The sequence below is a fragment of the Ambystoma mexicanum genome, chromosome 1q (genome assembly GCF_040938575.1).
Source record: "Ambystoma mexicanum isolate Mex_15411 chromosome 1q, UKY_AmexF1_1, whole genome shotgun sequence".
NCBI classification, from domain to species: Eukaryota; Metazoa; Chordata; class Amphibia; order Caudata; family Ambystomatidae; genus Ambystoma; species Ambystoma mexicanum.
The window spans coordinates 225,565,225-225,589,877 of record NC_090922.1 but is presented as its reverse complement, the minus strand read 5'-3'; the positions used below and the strand labels follow the sequence as shown (position 1 = coordinate 225,589,877).

The 24,653-nt window shown below is 44.9% G+C and overlaps 2 protein-coding genes across 3 annotated transcripts in view; one reads left to right on the top strand and one right to left on the bottom strand.

The window, feature by feature from the left end:
* LOC138526886 (uncharacterized protein ZSWIM9-like) overlaps positions 1-24,653 on the bottom strand; it is a 1,119,771-nt gene that overhangs the window by 430,526 nt on the left and 664,592 nt on the right. The window lies entirely within an intron of this gene.
* The window catches only part of LOC138526876 (uncharacterized), a 1,504,711-nt gene continuing 1,493,975 nt past the window's right edge, over positions 13,918-24,653 (top strand). For both annotated transcript variants that reach the window (XM_069637661.1, XM_069637652.1), the window contains exon 1: positions 13,918-14,232. The gene's annotated coding sequence lies outside the window, so the exon portion shown is untranslated. The remainder of the gene's footprint in view (positions 14,233-24,653) is intronic.

Below are 24,653 nucleotides of genomic sequence, written 5' to 3'. Positions count from 1 at the left end.
TCTCCCGACTTCTTCCCTCTTTCCTAACTTCCCGGAATCCCTGCGTCGCTTCCGCTTGCCCCCCTACTCCTTCTTGAATAATCTCGGAGTTTCCCGTGATCCTGGACATCGAAGCTGAACGTAATCTGGAAGCCGAGGACAGCCGAGCGGGCTTATTTAAGTCCCGAACCATACGAAAGAAGAATACACCTAAAGAGGACACCAGACAACATAGACAGGTGAGAAGGGGGGAAACCTGTGACAAATAGAGCCTCTAGCGGTTCCATAATTTCCAAGGGGGAAGCATGAAATAGACAAAGACAGAAGGATTGGGACCGAATGACCCCCCTGGGCACTATTTGCGGTAAGGAAAACCCCTCAGGTCTCTACTGGATTCTCTCCTTTGGAATTGCTTTATGGCAGAGAACCTAGGGATGCCCTGGTCATGCTCTGGGAAACTTGGGAAGAACGAGAAGAGGCACCCATTCCCCTCTCGCAAACCACTACCAGATGGCAGGAGCATATGAGGCTGGTTCGAGATCTAGTCTGTACCGATCTGGAAAAAGCCCAGATTCAACAAAAATCCGCTTACGACAAGAAGGTAAATTTAAGATCATTTTCCATAGGACAAAAAGTACTAGTCCTCTTGACCACCTCAGAAAACAAACTTGTCTCTAAGTGACGCAGGCCTTATTAAATATTGGAATGAATGGGGACCTGTTCTTATAAGGTAGCCCAACCGGAACAGGAGACAGAAGGTCCATCTATATCATGTAAATCTCTTAAAGGAGTGGAAAAGCGAACCCGTCAGTCAACCATGCCACAATACTGTGCTGTTTGGTTCCCGAATAAATAGACAACTTTGAATGAATTCCTTTTGAGCGGTCTATTCAACAACAAGAAGACCTAAAAGATGTAGTCACATCCTTTCCTGATGTATTCTCAGAAAAACCAGGAAGAGTAAAAGGCACCTATCACTATATTAGAACACCTAAGGGAAAAGGGGTTAATCTAAAACCATTTAGACTCCCAGAAGACTGGAAGCAGATAGTGGTTGAGGAAGTAAATAAGATGTTAAGAGCAAATATTATCGAGTCTTTGTCGAGCCCACAGTCCTCCCATATCGTATTGGTCACCAAACCTGACCATTCCTGGATGTTTTGCATAGATTTCCGTCAATGTCTATCCCATGCCACGCATCGAAGACCTAATTGATAAACTCGGAAATGCCACTTTTCTATCCACCCTAGACTTACCAATGGCAGGTGCCAGTATATGGGCCTGATAAGGAAAAGATAGCTTTTGTTACGCTCACCTAGTCTCTGCGGGGGCGTTGGGGCACGGTTGTAGCTGTTATAACTTGATGGTCGTGAAGATTATGGGGCCTCTGTCCACAAGTTCCGCTCGGAAAGATAGAAATAACTTTCTGAGCAATCCTTGAGGCCACAGGTTTTTTGAGTGCCGAAGAACGCCAGGAACCAGGAACACAGGTGACCCCTCGACCGCTGTAAAGCAAGCAATGGGTCAGTACAATGGCAAACAATATACTGAATAACAAGGTACGAAGTATCAAGGGGCTTACCAAGGGTCTGGGGACATGAAGAACAAGATGAAAAATGAAGGTGTTCCGTGGGGCTGCAGAGTGTTGCAAGCAGCAGTGGATAGACGTAGATGGTTGTAGAAATAGGCACTGCAAGACCTGTATGGAAAGGGTACTCCAGCAGGTCCGAAAACATTCCGTTAAGAGTTCCAAGGTCAAAAGCCAGCCAAGTTTGTCATAACCAGGAGGTAATCCAAAGGAGTCCAAAAATACAGCTCCAAGGTCCTGAAACAGCAGAGCAAAACAGTATCCAAGGGCTTGACAGGGGAATCCAAGAAGAACAGTACGTAGTCCAGGTTCAAGATGAGGAGACATGAAGATGCCGAACAGTGCCTGGTTGGGTCAGCTGTGAAGCACTGAATGAGCGTTCCCTCTCCGGTTATAAAGGGGCCTAGGAGTGTCACATGACCCATCACGTGACTGATGATGTAGCACGTTTCCTTGTCACGTGACCCAAGTTTTCAAAACCTGCCGGGTCTTCCTGAGGACGGGACGAAAAAGCCGGCGTCTCCGTCGACTGTCTCTAAGACGCCAGGGCAACTGCCAACGTTGCAATGGATGCATATGACCGTAGCGCGTTAGATGTCCTTGTGTGCGCCGCTGCCGTGCTGCTTGAGGGAGTGAGGGCATGGAAGGCAGATCAGAACCTGAGATGGAGGGCTTAGTGACTGCACGGGTGTTCGTGTGCGTAAGGTGACCAGTGGATGGTGTAACAGAGCCCCCCCCAAAGGCCCACGACCCCGTGGGCAAGCAGGGAAATCTCAATGAAACTGAGCCACCAAACGAGGGGCATGCATATCCTGCGCAGGAACCCAAGAGCGCTCCTCAGGACCGTAACCCAGCCAATCCACGAGATACTGGAGCTGCCTCCTGAAGAAACGAGAGCCCAGAATACCCCCAAACTCATAATCATCAGGGTCATCCAATGACACGGGTGCAGGACGAGAGACCAGGCGCGTAGGACCAGAGCATGGTTTCAGGTGGGAAGTATGAAAAACTGGATGGAGCTTCCAGGTCAAAGGAAGGGATAGGCGATAAGCCACAGGACTCAGGACGCCAGACACCCGAAAAGGACCAACAAATTTGGGAAGCAATTTGCGACAGCCAGGCAAGTGTAGATAACGGGACGACAGCCAAACTCGATCCCCCACACAATAAACAGGAGCAGCAACCTGTTTCTTATCGGCTGAAGCTTTCATGGCCAACTGAGCTTCCTGCAGATGGGCAAGAGTCTGGGCACGAACCATGGCCACGTCGCGAATACAAGATGAGGCAGCAGGAGCACAAGAGGATGCATAATCGGGAATGGGCAATGTACGGGGGTGTTGGCCATAAAGACAGTAGAACGGAGAAAAGCCAGTAGAAGAGTGCAAGGAGCTGTTATGGGCGAATTCAGAAAGATGTAGCAGGTGTACCCATGATTTCTGATGTTGTAGTGAAAGACAACGTAAATATTGTTCCATGGCCTGATTTACCCTTTCTGTTTGGCCGTTGGTTTCCGGATGGTAAGCAGAGGAAAATTGTGCATCAATACCCAATAATTTAGTGAGCGTACGCCAGAAACGGGATGTGAATTGTGAACCTCTGAAAGAAACCAAGACCGTGGGGAGCCCAAATAAACAAAAAATGTACTTGAAAAACAGATTTGCCAATGTAGGTGCAGAGGGTATACCAGAACAAGGAATAAAGCGAGTCATCTTTGTGTAGGCATCTACTACAACCCATACTGTATCATAACCCTGTGAACGAGGGAGATCAGTAACAAAATCCATTGTAAGGGTATGCCAAGTCTGGGGGGAATCTGCAAGGGCTGTAGAAGACCCAAAGGGCGGCCTCTACAGGACTTACACTGGGCACACACTGAGCAGGTGTTGACATAATTCTCAACGTCACGCCGCATCGAAGGCCACCAGCACCAGCGTTTAAGTAGATCCAGAGTACGCTGTTGTCCTGGGTAGCCATGGATGGCAGCATCATGAGACCATTCCATAGCTAGATTTCGTGTGTCACTAGAGGGTAGGAACAACCTGTTGTGGACAAAAGGTAGACCATCATGATAAACGGGATCCCATTCTGCTAACTGTTTTGGATGTTGGGAAACCCATAAGCGTATGGTTGTCAATAGGGAAGGCGAAGGAGTACATAGACAAACTACATGCCCGTGGTCAAGCACCGTTTCTGGGAAGACTGGAAGTGACACCCCTCCAGGAGAGTGGGATAGAGCATCTGCTTTACCATGAGACAGACCAGGACGATGTTTCACGGCAAAGTCATAGGCTGCGAAGAATAAGTGCCAACGCACCTGACGACTGTTGACGCACTTGAGAGATGCGAGGTCCTGCAAATTCCTATGATCAGTAAAAACTGTGACTTGGTGTTTGGCCCCCATCAACTGGTGTCTCCATACCTGAAATGCGTCTTTAATCGCCAGGCGTTCCTTTTCGGTAACTGTATAATGGGACTCAGTAGATGTAAACTTGCGTGAATGATAAGCTACTGGGTGTAATTGACCAGAGGTTGGGCAAGGTTGTGACAATACCGCTCCCAATGCAAAGGATGATGCGTCTGCCTCGACAACGAATGGCAACTCCGGATCCGGGTGCTGTAGGACCGGAACTGAGGTAAACGCACATTTCAAAGACTCGAAAGAGGCTTGATGTTCGGGGGTCCAGATAAATGGGACACGTGGACTGGTCAATTTAGTTAATGGTGCCACTATAGTAGAAAAACCAGGGATGAACCGTCTATAAAAATTGGCAAAGCCCAGGAAAGACTGTAAAGACTTCAAGTTTACCGGGACAGGCCATTCCAAAATGGATCGTACTTTAGACTGATTCATAGTCAACCCATCTGGTGAAATGTGAAAACCCAGAAATTCTACTTCTTTGGTATGAAACTGGCACTTCTCAGGTTTGGCAAATAACACATTCTTGCGCAAACGGGATAGGACTTCTTGGACGTGAAGAATGTGTTCATCTAAAGAGGAGGAAAACATCAGAATGTCGTCCAAATAGACCACCACATAATTGTCCAGAATGTCCCCAAAGACCTCATTCATAAACCACTGGAAGGTGGCAGGTGCGTTGCACAAACCGAAGGGCATTACTAGGTATTCAAATAAACCCCGTCGGGTGCAAAACGCCGCCTTCCACTCATCCCCTTTGCGGACACGTATCAAATTGTATGCTCCCCGAAGATCTAATTTGGTGTAGATAGAGGCGTGTGTTAGTCTATCCAAAAGTGGAGAGATGAGAGGTATGGGGTATCTATCTTTGATAGTGATGGCGTTCAAACGTCTGTAGTCTACACAGGGGCGAAGATCCCCCTCTTTCTTTGGAACGAAGAAGATGGGGCATGCAGCAGGCGAGGAGGAGGGCCGAATGTGGTCTAAACGTAACGCCTCCTGCAAGTATTCTTTGAAGGCTTTATCCTCTACTGCTGATAAGGAATAGATTCGGCCCTTGGGGATCTGAGCGTCAGGGACCAGATCTATGGGGCAATCGTAGGGTCTGTGTGGAGGTACACTCTCTGCGGTGCCCTTGTCGAAGACTGACAAAAACTCGTGATAAACTGGAGGTATGTTGGAAAAGACAGCACCAACCATGTGCGAAGTGGAAGAGTGATGTTCATCAGTTTCGGATAGGGTCAGATGTGCTACTGCACCCAACGCTGCAGCAGGTGTATCGATTACCTCCTCTCTCTCGATAAGACAAAAATGTTGACAAATTTCGGATTCAAAACATACCTGGCCAGTACCCCAATTGATTAGCAGATTATGTTTTTTTAACCAAGGGATGCCGAGAATGATACCAAATTGAGGGGTGGTTATGAGGTCAAAGGCAAGTGTTTCCCTATGTGTTTCCTGAATGACTACTTCCATTGGAGCAGTCGGTTGTCGAATAGGTCCAGAAGCAAGGGAAGTCCCGTCCACAGCCTGTACAGGCTCAGGAAACTCCTTGGTAACTAGTGGAAGGTTCAAGGCATAAGCCATTTGTATGTCGATAAAGCAGCCAGAGGCCCCGGAATCAATGATAATCTGATCGGGGTGCATTGTGTCAGGAGTCGGCTTTAATATGGAGTGGACTGTGACAAATCTAATAGGCCCAAATGCCGGAGGAGAACAAGAGGGGGACTGTGGAGAACTCGTCCTGGCCCCCATATTCAAGGACGTGCAGTCGGAAAACCCGGATTCTTTTGCTTTGGACGGCGTGGACAAGTCTTGACATAATGGTCATTAAGTCCGGAAGAAAAAAGCAAGCATTGTCGGTTCTCTGCCTTTCTCGTTCTGTCATAGTTATAGGGCTACGTATTCCACCCACTTGCATGGATTCACTGGCTACATCAGGAGAGACCGATAACTGTGTACCTGAGAATCTGACTTCTGCCTTGCGCTCGGTGCATCGAGCATCTAACTGAAGTGTTAGATCAACCAGATCAGAGTACTGAGTTGGAAGCGACGGCACCACTGACAAAGCGTCCTTAATGGAGCCACTTAGACCTCTGTAAAACACTACAGCCTTCTTGCTTTCGGGCCAGGATGTTTCTGCCGCTAACTGATTGAATCGTATTATGTATTCTGTGAAGGTGCTTTTTCCCTGAGTGAGGTCTAGTAATTCCAAATCTCTGGATTGAGCTTTGTATCTAGTGTCAAAAACCTTAGAAATTTCAGTCACTAGTAGATCAAAATCATAAAGGGCTGGATGATTGTTTTCAAGTAACGGGTTGGCCCATGTGGCGGCGACGCAAGACAAATAGGACAGCAAAAACGCAGCCTTGGCAGGTGCATCAGGGAACGCTGAAGGTCTACAAAGGAAATGTAATTTACATTGATTCAAAAATGTACGGAATTTCCTGGGGTCTCCCTGGAATCTCTCAGGGGGTGCTAAAGGAAAAGGAGTGGGAGCAATTACTGGTGTAATGATGGAAGGGCTGGAAGGAGTGGCAGAAGGACCAGGGGTTGGAGGTGTGGAGTCCCCAAATTCGGAATCAGAAGGTAGGGGATGGCGAGCACTCTGAAGGGAGTCAAGGCGGAGGTGTAACGCCATGGTGGCTGCGACCATATCGGCTCTCAAGGTAGTAACTGCTTGCAGTAGAGCGGCCACGGGGTCCCCAGCCGATGCCTCCATAATCTGAACGACCTGTCGGCTTCACAGTCTGTTATGACTTGATGGTCGTGAAGATTATGGGGCCTCTATCCACAAGTTCCGCTCAGAAAGGTACAAATAACTTCCTGAGCAATCCTTCAGGCCACAGGTTTTTTGAGTGCCGAAGAACGCCAGGGACCAGGAACACCGGTGACCCCTCGACCGCTGTAAAGCAAGCAATGGGTCAGTACAATGGCAAACAATATACTGAATAGTGAGGTAACAAATATCAAGGGGCTTACCAAGGGCCTGGGGACAGGAAGAACAAGGATGAAAATGGAGGTGTTCCGTGTGGCTGCAGAGTGTAGCAAGCGGCAGCGGTGAGGCGTAGATTGTTGTAGAAATAGGCACTGCAAAACCTGCATGGAGATGGTACTCCAAAAGGTAACAGAAGAGGAAAATCCGAAAACAGTCCGTTAAGAGTTCCAAGGTCAAAAGCCAGCCAAGTTTGTTGTAACCAGGGGGTAATCCAAAGGAATCCAAGAATACAGTTCAAAGGTCCTGAAACAGCAGAGCAAAACAATATCCAAGGGCTTGACAGAGGAATCCAAGAAGATCAGTCCGTAGTCCAGGTTCAAGATGCAGAGACAGGAAGACGCCGAACAGTGCCTGATTGGGTCAGCTGTGAAGCACTAAATGAGCGTTCCCTCTCTGGTTTTAAAGGGGCCTAGGAGTGTCATATAACCCATCACGTGACCGATGATGTAGCATGTTTCTTTGTCACATGTCCCAAGTTTCCAAAACGCCGCTGCCGGGTCTTCCTGAGGGCGTGACGAAGCAAAGGAAAAAGCTGGTGTCTCAGTCGACTGTCTCCAAGATGCCAGGGCAGCTGCCAACGTTGCAATGGGTGAATATGACCATAGCGCGTTAAATGCCCTTGTATGCGCCGCTGCTGTGCTGCTTGAGGGAGTGAGGACATGAGATCAGAAGAGGAAGGCAGAACAGGACCTGAGATGGAGGGCTTAGTGACTGCACGGGTATTCGTGTGCGTAAGGTGACCAGTGGATGGTGTAACAACGATAACCCCACACTCTAAAGTCAGATGCATCCTTTTTAATGCCCGCTCTGTAGCAAAAAACAGACATAGCCTCTGACCTCCTCTCCTCTGACAATCCCGACCTAGTCTTTATCACAGAAACCTGTTGCTCATGAACCCCCCCCCCCGAATACTCCCTCATCCCACTCAACAGACCCTCTAGAGGAGGCGGAGTGGCAGTCGTTTTCAAATCTCACTTCTCCGTCTCACTCGTCCACTCCCAGACATGCATGCCCTTCCTGCGAATCCCTCCTTGTTAAACTCTCATTGCCCCCAATGTTCTCCCATAGCTTCCTAATCCTCTACAGACCCCCCGTTTATGACAGACATTTCACAACCAACCTCTGTGACTCTATAGCCACCATCCAAGTAAACCACCCCTCTCTGACTCTTCTAAGAGATTTTAATATCTGGCTAGACATTCCGACCAACCCCATGACACACTCACTGGTCGACTGCCTTGATGCGCTTAACCTCTCCCTTCACATGAACGGCCCAACTCATTCTAAAGGACACACCCTTGATGCCATTTTCAGCTCCCATAACCAGATACACCTAACCCCCCTACCCCCATACCTCTCATCTGGTCTGATCACTTCGTCGTCCCTTTCTCCATCCGCTCCCCTGCCCCCATGCCCAGCCCTGAACCAAACCAGCCGCCCCCATCCACCGCAAATGCTGGAAGAAACTAAAGATCCTCCCTGATCTAGCTGAAGCCCTGCTTCACAGACAGCCCCCCCCTGACAGCCATCCCCCGGGTTGAACCCTTAACCATCGACTGCTTCGACTCATGGCTCAATAACTCATAATTCTGCTGACCCCCTCTTGCCGCTCTTCCTTATGCCTTGGTCCTTATCCCAAATGGTTTACTCCTGAGCTGAAGACTGTGAAACAACTAAATAAATCCCTGGAACGCAAATGGCAGAAAAGAACAACCATTCTGAGTAGATCCACCTTCGCCTGAAACAACTAAATAAAAGATTGTGAAACAACTAAATAAATCCCTGGAATGCAAATGGCGGAAAAGAACAACCATTCTGAGTAGATCCACCTTTGCCTTGCACCATCGCCACTATAAAGCTGAAATCGAAAGGCCAAAAAAGCCCACTACAATAACTGTGGAACCCCCAGCAAGGAACTCCACAAAATAATTTCTGAGTTTGTCAACCCAACCTGTACCTCAGCCCAATCTACCCCATCTCAACCACTCTGCGACTCGCTCTCGCCCCACTTCTACACCACCGCTCTCGACAGAACGACTTCTCTTAACAACAAACTGGCCCTCCTCTCACCAGCACATAATCCATCTGTCCTACTGCATACCACCGCAACAACAACTCCACCTACCTTCGGCTCCTTCAAAACTATCTCCAGAGATGAATTTCTGGACCTTCTCTCTGCTCGAAACCCTCCGGCTTCCCCCTTAGCCCCTGCCCTGCCTCAGTCCTCAAAGAAATATTCTCATCCACCTGTACGCAAGAACCATCCTTAACGACTCCCTCAGCTCTGGAATCTTCCCGATGCCTTCAAAATTACACATGTCAAACCGCTTCTAAAAAATAAAAAAAACTCACTCGACCCCAAAAACTACCGCCCCATCTCAAATACCAGATTACTTGCAAAACTCATCGATCGAACCGTATACTCCCAACTAAGCGCCTATGTTCAAGCCAACAGCCTCCTGAACCTAGCCCAATCAGGCTTCAGACCACGACATGGAACCAAAACGACTCTGGCCTCAATCTGGGGCGATCTTAAGATCACTGCTGACTCTGCAGGATGCACCGCTCTAATCCTTCTGGACCTATCTGTCGCGTTCGATACAATTAACCACTCAATCCTACTTGACCAACTCCACACCCTAGACATCTGTGGAACTGCTCTCAAATGGATTGCTTCCTTCCTCAACAACAGGAAACAAATAACCCTCTTCTCCACTTTTGCCTCGGCCACTCACCCAGTCAGTACCGGAGTACCATAAGGAGCATGCCTATCAGACCTCCTATTCAACCTCTATATGTCCACCCTCCCTGGAATCATCCGCCTGCACAATATCCTGTGCTACAACTACGCCGATGATACACAAATCATCCTGAAACTCAACTGAGACCCCAACTCCCAGCCCGACCTTCCTGCCTGCCTCCTTGACATCGACCGTTGGATGACTACAAACCACCTGCTCCTAAACCCCACTAAAACCAAAATTATGGTGTGCGGCAACACTGAGCTTCTCCCCGACCCTCTACCTTGGCCCCCATCCATGGGCCAACCACCCACTGCCTCTCTCAGAGTAAAAAACCTTGGATGCACTATGGACTCTGACCTAACCCTCTCTCGTCAAATCAACAACGTATCCAAGTCTTGTCATTACCATCTCAAAATTCTCAGACGCATTTTTCCGTACCACTCCTTCCCTAATAGACTTGCTGCTGTCCGGTCCATTGTCATGTCATGGCTAAACTATGCTAACTCCCTCTACCTCAGAGTCCGGGCCTACCACCTTATTAAACAAAGAGCGCAAAACGCTGCTGCCAAAATGCTACTAGCACTGGGCCCAAGAGACCACACTTCTCCAGCTCTCAGAACGCTTCACTGGTTCCCAGTTGGACGTAGGGCCACTTTCAAGACCCTGTGCATCACTCATCGTGCAGTGCACAAGACTGGCCCTCTATACCTGCAAGAGAAGCTAAAACCTTACCTCCCACCCTGCACCCTAAGATCAAGCTCTGCCCTCCTGTTAGTGGTCCCAACCACCAACTCGGTCAGGATCGGAGGATCCTTGTTCTCAGCCTTGGGCCACACTCTATAGCGCTCGCTTCTACCTCACATCCGACACACCGAAGACTATCTTTCATTCCGCAAATTACTAAAAACATGGCTCTTCCCATAACACCAATGACTAAGATGTGCCTGAATCCCCCAGAACACAAAGAGACTATTCTTCCTGGTGTTAAAAAATCCTCCGATCCTACCCACAGGATAGGATATGATGGAATGGATGGAGCGGATTGAGGGGACGGATGACGTGGATGGGATGGGATGGGATGGATGAGATGGATGGAGTGGACGGAATGACGCAGTGGATAGAGTGGATGGAACGGGCATAGCGGACATGGAAGGGGTGGAATGGACGTGCAACCGATAAGAGTAGATAAAACAGATGGAGTGGATGAAAGGGACAGAGTGGATGAAAGGGATGGAGCGAACAGGTTAGAGTGGATGGAATTGACTGAAACGGACAGAGTGGATGGAATCGATGGAACGGATGGAGTAGATGGAAAGGATGGAACAGATGAAGTGGATGGATGAGAGGATGGAGGGATGAATAGAATAGATGGATGGGATGGATGAAGTAGGACGGGGTGGATGAAATGAAGGGACGGGGTGGATGTGACAGATGGAGTAGACGGAATAACGCAGTGGATGGATCGGGTAGAGTGAATGGAACGGGAAGAATGGACATGGAACAGGTGGAATGAACATGGAACCGATAGAAAGGTTGCAATGGACAGAGTGGTTGAAACGGACAGAGTGGATGAAACAGATGGAGCGGATGAAGTGGACAGAACGGATGGAACGAATGTTGCGGATGGAGCGGACGGATTGGACATAACGGATGGAACGAAAGTTGCGGATGGAGTGGATAGAACTGACAGTGGATGGAGCGGATGGAATGGACAGCGTGGACGTTACCGGACGGCGTAGACGTCGCAGGTGGTGTTGATGTCGTGGATCGTACTGGTGTTGCAGACGTAACGGATGTTGCGAATGGAGGCAACACTAGTTCCCCTTGTGGTTGCCATATACCTGTATCCCCTATATATGCTATCCTCTTGTATCCATATATAATATATATATTTATATATATATATATACGCACACACATATACATACACACACACCTATATCCACCCTGCTGCTATATATCTGTATGTCGCTACGTACGTCCCCACCGTCCTGCTCACGTGCCTGTCTCAGGCGCTTTTACTGATGACCACCATATCTCTACTATACATCATCATTCAACTAGAACACAGCTATACCCCTGTTTATTCGGCCTAGCTGTTCACATACGAACACTACTCCATAAACACTTCATCACCCTAATAAAACGCAGCTAACTGAGCACATTCCGGCTAGTTGTTCGCATAGGCGATCCTCAGGCCTCACGCAGCCAGAACCCAGTCTGGGTGTCCACACACCAGACTGAACACATCCAACGGATTCCCTCAGCACCACACCTATCGTTAGGAAGCAGCTATCCTCCAACAACTCCACCAGCTGCACACATATCCGGTGCACCCACGCACCATAAGACACTCTCTCTCCACTGACTTGAACTACGGTTCCCGAGGGCATTCAACCTACCAGCGCTTTGAGATCATACCAGTGATACATAAGGCGCTATATAAATGCCAAATAACATAACATAATATCACTGATGTCATTATGTGTACAAATAAATCCTTCGGCCCACACACACTCTTTGCTGCCCAGTGCCCCGCAAATCCTAGGGCGCCCTGCCTAGTGACACCTTCGTTCTCAGACAATGATGAGGATGATGAAGGAGAGGCCACGCCTAGTCTTTACCCCTGTGATCCCTCTCTTTCTTGTGCCCGTCTCCACCTCAAAACCCACTCTGATCAATCTCTGCATCCTTTCCTTTGATTTAGAAAGAAAAACCTTGCGTCTGTACTGCCTTCTGATGGAGGGGCATATGACACGCGAAACGGGGCTGGTGGACTCCTTACCTTCTGTACCAACTTATCAGGTGACCTGGCGGTGACAGGACACTACACGGTCGCCCAGGGGAGGCCCCTCCTGGAATTCCGCCAGTCCCGGCTCAGCATGGCTCTCCCTTCATAGCGAGGGACCTTACTACTCCCTCCTCATTCTACTGTCCCTGCACGCCCAAACAGGGGGTGCGGGGCAAAAATCCTCCACGCCTGGCACTCTGGCAGCCAACCCGGTACTGAAACTCTGAAGGGCTAGGCTAGAATGCCCTTCCGAAGCTCATACTTGCCAACCCTACAGATTTAAGCAGTAGTCTACTGCTTTTGAAGCAGCCCTACCGCCTACAGATTTCAGTGACAGATCCTACAGCTTTTTACAGTGGCAAGTAATTTGTGATTCTAAGGCAGACTGCTTGAGACCAGCCCAGGACAAAGCATGCAACGCATTAATTAGTCGGTCTGTACAGTGGACTGGTAGGTGATTACTTTGACTGGGCTCAGACCAATCCATTGAGATGTCAGCTACCTGACTCTCTCCTGCACTCTTGCCAGTACAACCCTTAGGTGACCGAGCAGTGAAAGCAAGTGGCAGGGTGTAACACCATCACACAGCATCTGCCGACAATTTGGTCTTAGCATTCAGAATTTAAAATGTTTAACATTTCAACATCTTTCCATGTTCTGCTGTTTGTCTGTTTTGTATTTTCCTGTGATGTCATTGTTATGGGAATTATTATTTTTCAAACTTGAAAAATCCTACATCTTTTTGGTCACAGAATGTTGGCAAGTATGGAAGCTGGGCAGAAGGAAAGACACACAACAGGATGTTGCATGGTGAAGTGCCCACTAATCTGTCTGGAAGCCTTCATAAAGTAGAATAATTACTGGAACGAGGAGGAAAGACGGAGGTAATTGGGATAATGGGGCTGCCGTGGAGTCTCGGTGACTACTAGATAAGTACTGTGACGAAGAAGCGTAGGCTAAAATTAGTGAAGATTACCGGCAAGTTATCGGCGCATCACTCATAGCAACGTGCAGATATTAATTTCAGCTGAAGGAATTGACGAACTGAATTTCCACATATGTGAAAGCGAGATGCGGGTCCTCTTTCCCTAAAAATAAAGTTACATTTTAGAAGTTCTATCAACGCAATTAGCATCAAGAAGTACTTGCGAAGATACTTTGATACCTTGGTAAGGACAAATTCAAACTATGCATCCCTGTCTGCCATCATATTTTTTTGCATATTTTTCTGTTGTACCGATTTCAACACTGAACAGCACCATGGAAGTTGGAACAGGGGGCTGCTGGGTAAGATTATTCACCTAATAGCGGCCCGGTCAGTGCTGCGCCGGGTAATTGGCTGAAGATCTTCCTTTCCTCCGCTAGTGCGGGTTATTTGAGCATTCCGAGCTCTGATTGGTGTACGCAGGGCAGCCAATTGGATCAAAGGAAACACCATTGGCCGTAAAAAGGAAAGCAAGATATACGGGAGTGAAAGAAACGAAAGAAAGGAGTTTAACTAATTGGTGTACGATTGTCCTGTAACTGCATCTTACAAAGCCACAAGAGGGAAACTGGATTGGGTACCAGGTCTGGTGAATAGTTGTGGAGTAAAGTATAACTACATAAAGTGCACTTCCGTTGAAGGTGGATAAGAACGGAGCGAGTGGAAGAGTTAAAACAAGATTGCTCAGTCTCCTGCAGATCTACAGTCATTGGACAGGTGTACTTTTTAAGGTAAGGTAAAATGGAATGGACGAAGGGAAATGGTTTGATGACAAGACTCAGGCCAGGGGTTTTAAGTGTCTATCGGTACCACTAAGTAAAGGGACTGACAGAGGTTGATAAAGAGGTCGCATCTGTGGAGTAGATAGTGGAGCGAGAGTAAAATGTGGCGGAAAGATCTATTCACAGGCACCTCCTCTCCAGAGTCTAGAGACATCAGCGTACCAAACATAAAAACGAAGAGAGAATATGAATGATTCGCAAGAAGAGAGAATGTGTATAAGCGCATAATAAATAAACAGTCAATGTTAAGTAAGATGGGGATGGTGGGTTGTGTTAGGTAAGCTAAACCAAGTCAGCTTAGCGTACCTGCAAGCAAAAAGCCCAATTCTCTTTTTATAGGCAGTGGTCAAGTTTTAAAAGTTGCTACGGTGCACTTCCATGTACAAAGAAATGGTATGGTTGGAGCAACTGTAGTAGGAGGTGTGGCTAGATCAAGCAAAACATTCTCTCTGGCGTGGCAGCAAAGTACAGTATATTATATATCCCACAACACCCATGTTTGATTGCAACGAATATTATCTGAGACGAGATGCAACGTAAAAAGCACATTTTGCACAGATTGACAGGCACGAAATGTCAGTTTTGCACCTTGCACTGCAACTGTAATTACTGCTCTAGTGGTTTGGTGCAAATGTTGAAAAACCTTCCTGCACTGGTTTAAAATTGCACAGCACCTTTGCAGGGCATGCATCTGGAAACCTCCGTTTTCTTCATGGTGTCGTCTGCTAATTTCAGAATGGTGCGGCATTAGACAAAGTGGTTTCCAGTGAACTCACTGTGCTTGCTTCAAGAGTACGTTCTTACGTTACTTTTTCAAAATGACAGTATAACAAGTATCTGTAATGCTTTCTTTTTTTTAAAAAAAAGTATAGAAGCGATGGAACTTAAACTAAAGAGTAGAGGAGCGCTTCTGCCAGACACTTCTCCCTGTAATAGGGATTTCCCACTTTAGCCAATGCTATTCAAGCAATGTGTTTTCCTTTAGTACACATTTAGATATGAATATTCCTTGTCCACTTAATTGTGGTTCACATTCGACACCTGCTAAATATTCCACTAATATGGAAAGGATAGAAAAGAGGAAACGTACTGTCTAGACAAATCTTCTGTGGTTCACAGACTGCAGTGCCGGAACTCTTGCTGCAGGCTACACCTCAGCCACTCTAGTATTGAAAATCACAGGTGCAAACACTGTTGCCTAATTGCAGCTCTGTTATCTGCTGAGCCGGTTTATCAGTGAGAAAACCAGGAGCACACAAACATAATAGTAATACAGATGGTGTAGCAAGTGGTATAAGAATATAAAAATAGTGATGTGTCTTAAGGATGATGTATTGTCTCGGCCATCTTGCAGTGATGGCTCCACCCTACTGGGATATACATTCTTTTACTGGGCCAGCCAGCATATGCAGGATCAGAATATTCCAACAATACTGGCCACCTGATCTAAATGAAGTGTTATCAAAAATGTACCCAGCACCCATTCTTAACAAAATTCTTTCTGAAGTTGGGAGCACGTTTATTCTGCACCCCTCTATCGAGACAATAGTCCACAACACCATTACAATTGGGGCTCCCAGTGTTTGACATCTGTCTGTACCCACATTTGTTTTTATGGACTAAAATTAAATAGTTTTTTTTTTTTAAATCAAATGTTTACGCAAGCACTTTTGTTTCATTTTCAAATTCAGTATACAGAGGGGCATTACTTTTTGTATTATACTATGTTTTTGCATAGTAATTTAAAGGGATTTCTACCACTCCTAACCACTAGCTAATGGTTGTTGTCATTACCAAATTCAACTAGAAACCAACAGTGTACCTCAGTCATACACAAAGGTCTGATGCTATTTGTTAGAATAAAAAAACACTTGGATGACACAAAGCTGATGTATTTATTTTTATACTCCTTAAGATTACGCTGTTGAACAAAAACACACTGGGCACAAATCTGCATTCAACAACACTTGAGGTTTTGCTCCCTCTCTCCAACTAAAATGCCCTCCCTTATGTCACCTCGAGCCAAGCAGCTGCTAAAATGGTAGCCGTTGTTGTACACAAGAGCACTTTAAATTGCATTACACAAGCTCAGCCCCCAAAAGCAAATCATCATAGTTTTACTTTTTTGGGAAAACAGACCCACTATTAATTCAATCCCCCCTGGACATAAAATAAAACCTTCGCATACTTAAGAAAAATGTAGAGATTGGTAAATCATGTTTTAAGTGTTTCAGAAATTCTTTATTTACAAAATATTTAAAAAGTGCATTTTTGTTGGTCTAAAGGTTAAATGTAAATTCGTTACAAACATCTCATCTACAGATATTCTCAAGTTTTAAAAAAATGTATTTATTATTGTGTATTAGCCAAAAAAGAAACCTTGACTTTTTACACATAATATAACTCAAATTTTAAAATACAAAACAATTGATTAAAATACAATAACATTTAGAAATAAAAGAGGATTTTCTAATAACAGACCTGGTCAAAAAGGATAAGAAGGAAAAGAGAAAGGTCTCCATAGCTTTTCAGTTATCACATTAAAATCCATTTTGCTTTTTTCAGTTCAGTTCTTTAAGGAAACCGATTACCTCAGCCGTAAGCAACACTTCATTTCCTGATGACAGACTTTGCCAAAACATAGCAGAATCAAGAGACGGAGCATCATGTATAAATCTTGCATCATGCATACATCTTAGAAATCTTTGAGCTCTCTGGTTCAATGTCCCTGTACACCTAGACAGAAGATGGTAGGCTGACTGAATTTCCATTCCAACACATTTATCGCATATGTTCAATGGATATTTTTCTTTCTCTCTAATGTGCTGAATTTCCAAGGTTAATAGTGTTTAGTCTGAATCTTAAGAATTCTGTCCACATTCCAGGGTCAGTGGATTTCTTTAGATATTGAAACTGGCGGCTTTGGAAGAAGTGGAAGCTGCGCCCGCCCTAGCGGGTTCCATCACGTATTGTTTTGAGCGTGCTGTGCAGGTCTAGTTGTCGCTGCAGCGTTCCTGACCTCGGTATTTAAGCCTTTTCACTTCCGGGGTCAGGTGCGTTGCAACGTACAGTGTTTTCGTCCTGTTCCTGCGCCGCTGACATTTTTCTGTGTAGCAGCCTTTTCCCTTCCGTAATCTTTGTTTCACTCCTTCTTCCCTTTCTTTCGCTCCGAATCTTCATCTGGTTTTTCTCCTCGCCTTCTTTTCCTCTCCTCCTTTGTCGGTTCCGTTCCCGTCTAAACACCCTTCCTCCCTTCCGTCTTGAGCCTTTCCTTCTATTCTTTTTCCGTCTTTTCTAGTCTGCTCCCTGTATGGGTTCTCCACTCTTGTTCCTCCTCTTTACCTCCCTCTTTTCTATCGGTGATATCCCGGAGTAACGACTTCAGCCTGTCTTGTGGATTGCCTCGTCCAGCCCTTTTCTGCTAAATCTGTATCAGAGTTACCTCCCGTTGATTCCCGTGTACCGACCTGCCTGCCATTTGGATTGCCTCGCTTAGTCCTCTTCTGTATATTGTTCCGGAACTTTCATTGATCTGGTTCTTACCCGATTGTTCCTGGAATTTCCTCGATAACTGGACCGTGTTCATCCGATTCCTCTCCTTCTACAGCAGCCTCCGGAAGGTGTAACTAATACCTCACTACGCTTGAAGATCTTAATCTTCCAGGGTTTTTTGTGCCTTTGGCTTTTTCCCCATATAACTGCGCCCGAGGAGGGTTGCCACAGATCACCCAAAGGGTGTCACTGTGGCGTCCTACCTTGGTCGTCCCTATCTTCAAAAAAAAGGGGTGAAGGCTCGAACTAAGGACAATCCTACGCTAACTCAACGCCGGAGACTTCAAGGTGAGGAGGAAGGGGAAGAAGGGGAATCTGGGGTATCACAGGAAGAAGAGGAGTTTACTGACCTTCCTGACAGATATGCTGGCAGGAAGGACCTAGGTTTATCTGTTCGTGTCAGAGACGGTGATAACTTAGCCAATCTCATTTTCCTATAGTCCTTATCCAGTCCATACGTTTCATTGCTTCCTTGTTTTTAGAGGGTGTTGTAACAAGATGTCAATAGTACTGTCTGATTGGGATAATATCTCATTACATTTTGATCTCAATTTATTCAGTAACACATTATTCAAACTATACATCAATGTTTTCACCTCCTCATATAAAGACGATTTTGGAGGTTCTAAGATTGACCTGTACATAGAAACCCATTTCCATTCCATCCATGCTACCAATGAAGTGAGACCCATTTCATATCTTATACAAGCAATAGATATGCAGTTTGGAAGTGCAAGAGTTCTTCTCCAGATTTTACCTTCAACTTTATCCCAGTCAATATCAAAAGCCTGGAAGTTAGAATCCAACCCAAAGATAATGATCAGTACCACCTTTCCGTTGTAAAATTTCAGGACATGGAGAATAGAGAACATACAATATTGCGAGTATATCCTTTTCATTTGGGAGCCTAGATTCATTATTTTTAAATCAATGGTCGAAAGTAGATGGGCTTTGGTTGGGAAGCTGTGATTTGAGACCCCAAATAAGTGACTTCTTTAGAGGTAAGAATTGGTGATTTATCGATTTGCCAATGAAAAGATAAAAATGTTCTTAGCGAATGCTTGAATATGATTATTTTTGATTTATTCACATTTATTAAATCGTTCGCTAATGCATATTCAGATATAGCGGTTAATAAACGCTGTAGTCCAACTTGTGTGTAATCTAAGACTACAATGTCATCCGCATAAGCCAATCAATTTATTTTCATATTGCCAACCTTGGCACTATCCAGGCCATCGCTTTCAACCATTGAAACAAATCTGATAGATACAGGATGAATAGAAAAGAAGCAATCCAGCATCCTTGACGAACACCTCTTCTGTTGTCAATGGGCTGGGACAGGATCCCTGATCTAGAAATTCTTACTCTTAGGGAAGACCTTTGGTGAAGTTCTATTAGGATGGACAATAGATTATCTGGGAGGCCCCAATTCTACTGCTGTTTCCATAGCTGATTTCTGTTAATAGTATCGAAGGCCTAGAAAAGCTCTACCCAGGCTCCGAAAAGAGGGGTCCCGCCCATCACAAGGGACTTTGTGCTAAAACAACTTAGAATAAGCCGCCCATCACAAGGGACTTTGTGCTAAAACAACTTAGAATAAGCCGCCCATCACAAGGGACTTTGTGCTAAAACAACTAAGAATAAGAGTGTTCAATGAGGGCGATAGTCTCCTCCTAAAACCTGTCTGTTGTTCAGGTGTTATTCCTTTATTCTCAGCCCATTTCTCAAACTCACCCAATATTAGATCTGAGAAGACTTTACCATCGGCATCTAGAAGTGAAATGGGTCTATAATTGGATGCTGCCAAACAATCCCCTTTTTTTTTATAAATGGGGATTATAATGGATTTTCCCATGACTCAGGGATTTTTTTTAGTGGCGATTATGTTATCAAATAAGATTTTTAAGACTCTAGCCCAGAGGGTCGGATTCAACTTCAGAATTGCATTGCTGAGTCCATTTAGACCCGCCGCCCTAGATGCAGAAGATTATTTTTTTTATCAGGGTTTCAGCGTCATCATCTGTATAGTTTAAGAACCAATTTTGAGTTTTTCTATTTTAGGTTCTTGAATATCAGAGGGTCCATAGACCTTGGAAAAATTATCTATCCAAGTCTGCTCCTGAATTAAGGAATCTTGCAAATGATTACTAGAAGTCTTCATTGAGCCAACAATAGTCCAGAATTTCTCAGACAAATAGCTTTTAACATCTCCCCCCCTCCCCACTCTGTTTTATCATGAACTTATGTGACCTCATCCAGTTTCTATGGCTATTCCTTAATGCTCTCACCCCTTCTTCATATTCTCTAGCATCTTTTGCATTTTTTATTAACAATATAGATCTATGACATCTCTTGTGCCTTTTCCTTTCCCGAATTAGTGCATCAAAGAAATGCTTGTTTTTTACACTGTTTAGAAAGACGACTCTTGGGGGAGGGTGGGTGTCGGGTTTAAATCCCATAAGAATTCAATAAAACTGCTGGGTTCACAGTATATCGCTAATTGCTGAACAGAGATATCTTTAATAGCAGTGTTTTAATTTATTTGTAAGTATTTGCCCTCCCCTATCAAATCTAACTAAACGATTTCCAGCATTATTTACAGATAGGTCTTGGCTATAAAGAGGTATCTGAAGTTTACGTCCAAAGCAAAAGGTCGCTTCCAAGATAGAATGATCATTTGGGTTTCCTTCAGTCACAATACATTTGGTGCAATTGTAATAAATAGTTTTTGATGCAAAAATATAATCAGTTGCTGAGAATTACACTCCTCTTTGCCAAGTTAGGGGCACTGGGGATAACACTCTTAATGTTACCATTAAACATCATTAGAGCCCATTCCAACATAAAGTTGCACCATACCTGCCCATTTCTATTTTTATATTTGAGTGAAGAGGTGGTAGATTTAGTTATGGGGCATTGGTAGTTAAAATCCTCCATTATAATTAGATTATCTGAGGGGAAATTGTGTAGAAAACTCCACCAATAGCTCTGAGAGGCTTTGTAGAAAGCCTATTAACTGGAGTGTCATTGGGTTCCAATATATGTTGACTACAACCCAATTTGCCCCAAATATCATTTGATAACGGACTTGAGGGTGGAAAAATCTCATTATTACATGCAATCAAGAGTCCACCACTCGGACGACCCATTCCACAACTGACTGCCCTCTGCTGATGCAAGATAAAGCCATCTAGACCCAAAGTCTCAGAAATCAGGGTTTCCTGGAACATTATAAGGTCACATTTTAGGAAAATATATGATTTTCTAGGATCCTTACAGAAAGAATTACCCTCTTGTGTTCGAGGATAAGATTCTTATCACATGATTAACTAAAGCTGCTGATCCGGTATACCCAATTGAAGGAAAACTTGGGATATCATTTCCGGTGCTATTTTCCACATGTTGGGGGGATGGTCTAGACAATCTCTCAGCATTTTGTTGTGGTCGAGAAAGATCTTGATTTAGTTGGTCTAGAGGGTTGTGGACAGTCTCTTGGTATCAAAAAAACCTCTCTTCGACCATTCTTCTTTAGCCCCCATGGTTGTTTCCAATACCCAGCCTTTGTGCCAATTCTGCAATATTTGTGTTGGAACAAAAAGGGAAACTTAGCCGATCTATGTCTGAGGATGAAAGATATTTTAGATCAGAGATTTACCAATTTAAGGGTATTTCATTGGTTTTGTTAGCAATCTTTTTTGAGAGGAAGACTTTCAGCCCTGGGGCTTGCTCCTGACAGTTCTTGTTGGATCACGGGAAGCCATGGTCCTTAGTAGTTAATGTTGGTCTTGGGAATAATTCACATTTTTGATTTCTATGGTCTTGTTACTTTGATTCAAATTGTCACAGCAAATTTTGTCTAGCCATGGCATTTTGTAATTCTGTACCCGCTGTAATCCCTATATCAAGTTGCAGGACTTTCTTTTTTTTTCTAGGTCACCCAGATCCTATGCCCCCAAAATCCTTATAGCATGTTTGCTTTTAAGAAAATTGGGGCAATTATTTTGGTCTGGGGACCTTGTTTTCACTTTTGTTTTTGGATCTGAAAAAAAATAGGTGCAATCTTCCTAGGTGGTTGGGAGGGCTCAGTTTGACTCCCCATTGTAGCCTTTGTCGCCTATGGAGTATTTCGGGTCTCTAGTAGTGGCTTTTTCTTCAATCTTCTTTTTCTATTTTTTGCCGCACCCTGGATTTAGACCCTTGGTCTTCTTTCTTGTTTTCTTCAGTATTCACAGCTTTTAGATTTTTTTTAAATAAAGCGATTAGTATTGATACTTCGATTTTTCTTTATTCGTTTACTTTGGTCAGGTGTTTCTAGTATTGGCATTTCCTTTTGAATTCTATTTATTTATTTTTTTCCTCCATTTATTTTCCTACATAATTTCTGGACCATATTCTTTGACTGTGACGCATCATTTGCAATTTCATTTTCATCTATGATTATTGCGATCTCCTCCTGCTCTATTTATGCCAGCTGTATGAATTCTCTAATTACTGATATTGAGAGTGGTGTATCGTTCATCTCACTCTCTTGGCAGTTGGGCAACGGTAGTTGCTTGCACTTTAAACATTTATCTTGTGCAGAGTCAGTGAAGCCTTCTCCCAATTTCAAATTCAGGGTTGACCATTCTTCTTTTACCCCATTCCACCTATTAGTTAGCAGATCCGTTTTCTCATTTTGAAACCTTGACAGAGCACAGGATTCTGCTGGTGTTTCCCTCTTTGAATCATATACTGCTGATTTAAATGACACTATAGACGACTCATTGGTTTCCAGATCTTTCGTAATCTCGAGGAGAATCCCAGAGTGCTGCTGGACTTCTGATTTTCAATACTTTGACTAGAGAGCTTAACAAGAAATTTAGAGGCGCTATTGTAGGCAACCCCAACCCTTGAGCTTCAATGTTGCCTGGGGGTTCCTCCCTTGATACTACATCAGAATTGCAATGTGAAGATTGTTGTAGTGAGTCATTTGCGTGCTCCATGTCATCCTATAAAGCCGAGATAGCATTAAGTTCATATGAGGAGTCTGCCGGGAGTCGATTAATCCCCTCCCCATTCCCTTCGACCAACATGTCAATGTTATTAGTGGCCCGATCAGGGGAGCTATCTACAAGGAGGGGCCTTCCTTGCTCCTTATGTTGTTCCCTACACCGTCCAATAGATTTACGTCTTAGACCCAGTGGGAAATGATCTGCTACCATGAAGAGCACTGTTGGAGAAGTCATTGTGTAATTTAGATTTGTGGTCAGTGTCTCTTAAAAGCTGATTAGCTCGGGTAGACTCGCTAATTGCTTTTGATATTGCCGAAGGCGTTTCTCCCAATCCAGAACTGGTGGGGTGGGTTTTTGTGTACCTGTTGGAAAGACACTCTGCGGGGGATAGAATCTCCCAGCACCTGATTTATATGGACGGAAAGTAGATCTAACCGCCATATTCGGATTTGCATTATGAGCAGTTAATGATTTGTGTTCGAGTGAGCTGACAGCTTCTCCTGAAGCTGCACTTCTTAAGTTGTATAGTTTAGTCATTTTGACAAAATGCCACACGATTTATAGAACCTTTCACCCGTGGAGCAGGAATTCCTGTTTCCCGAATTACGGTTAATTAATGGTTCGCTTAGCTATACTAAACACAGTGAGCAAGTCAAAGGCTTAAAAGCCTGCACTATTTACTCAGCCGTGCTTACGTTTATTATTTTGTACATAATGGAAACTAGCTGAAAAATGTTTTAAGGGAAGGTTGTTTTAAGGGAAGGTTAAGAGTCCAGGAGGCTCAAGCGGCTGCAGACCCCAATCACTGTTACGGTGCAGTACAAGAAGGTTTCACCTTGCCTTTTCTGGAGAATATACTGGAGGCGGTGCTAACGGTGCCAAGGCCTGGGTGTCTTGAAGGTGGGTGTGAAATGGGGAGTGTAGGTGGGGCTGACAAAGGAGGTGTGATTGCTAAGGGTGCCCGAGCTACGCTGACGAGAATTGGCAAGTATAGTAAGTAAGTAGATCTGACAGATTCTGGAGAAATTCTAAGAGGGGAGTTGGCACCGGATTCCAATATATATTTACTATAATCCAGTTCTGCATGGCAGATTTACCCCACCTTTCCGCTCTGACAATCAAAATACCCGAGAGATCCCCCGAAAGCTGTATAGAATCCGAAAAGACCACACTTTTGCATGCGACTTAAACCACCTATCGGACAGCCCATGCCTGATCCCACTGCCAGTTGATGATATATAGAAAAACCATCCAAACCAAAAGATGTTTTTAACCAGGTTTCCTGTAATAATGTCAGGTCAAAGTTTTCAAAAATGTACTGCTTTGTGACAACATTGCTAAAAGAGTTATGACCCCTCATATTCCAGGATAATGTCCTGGTCATATCACTAGCTACAGTTTCTGCTCCGGAATACCTAGCTTGAGAAATACTTGCGAGACAATTTCCGGAACCATCTCCCAAACGTTAGAGGGTGTAGTCAAGATCTTCGCTGTACTTTGTGGTTTGTATCTTGTCTCTTGATTTTCAGGTCAGGGGAGGGGGGATTGATTTCACTGTATCTGGCAGTTACCTTGAAACAGAGATACCCCTCTTTGCCCATTCCAGTTTGGCCCCTGATTGTTTCCAGACCCAGTCTTGATTTCAAAACCACCTCAACAATGTCTGTGTTAGGGATATGTGGAAAACTCGCACAAATATATCAGATGAAGCAAAGAATTCTAGGGTAGAAATAAACGTAATTTCCGAGTATTCTTGTACGATTTAATGGGGTATTCGAATTATCTTCCCCGTCACTCTTGACAAGAACTTTTTTGGCTATTGAT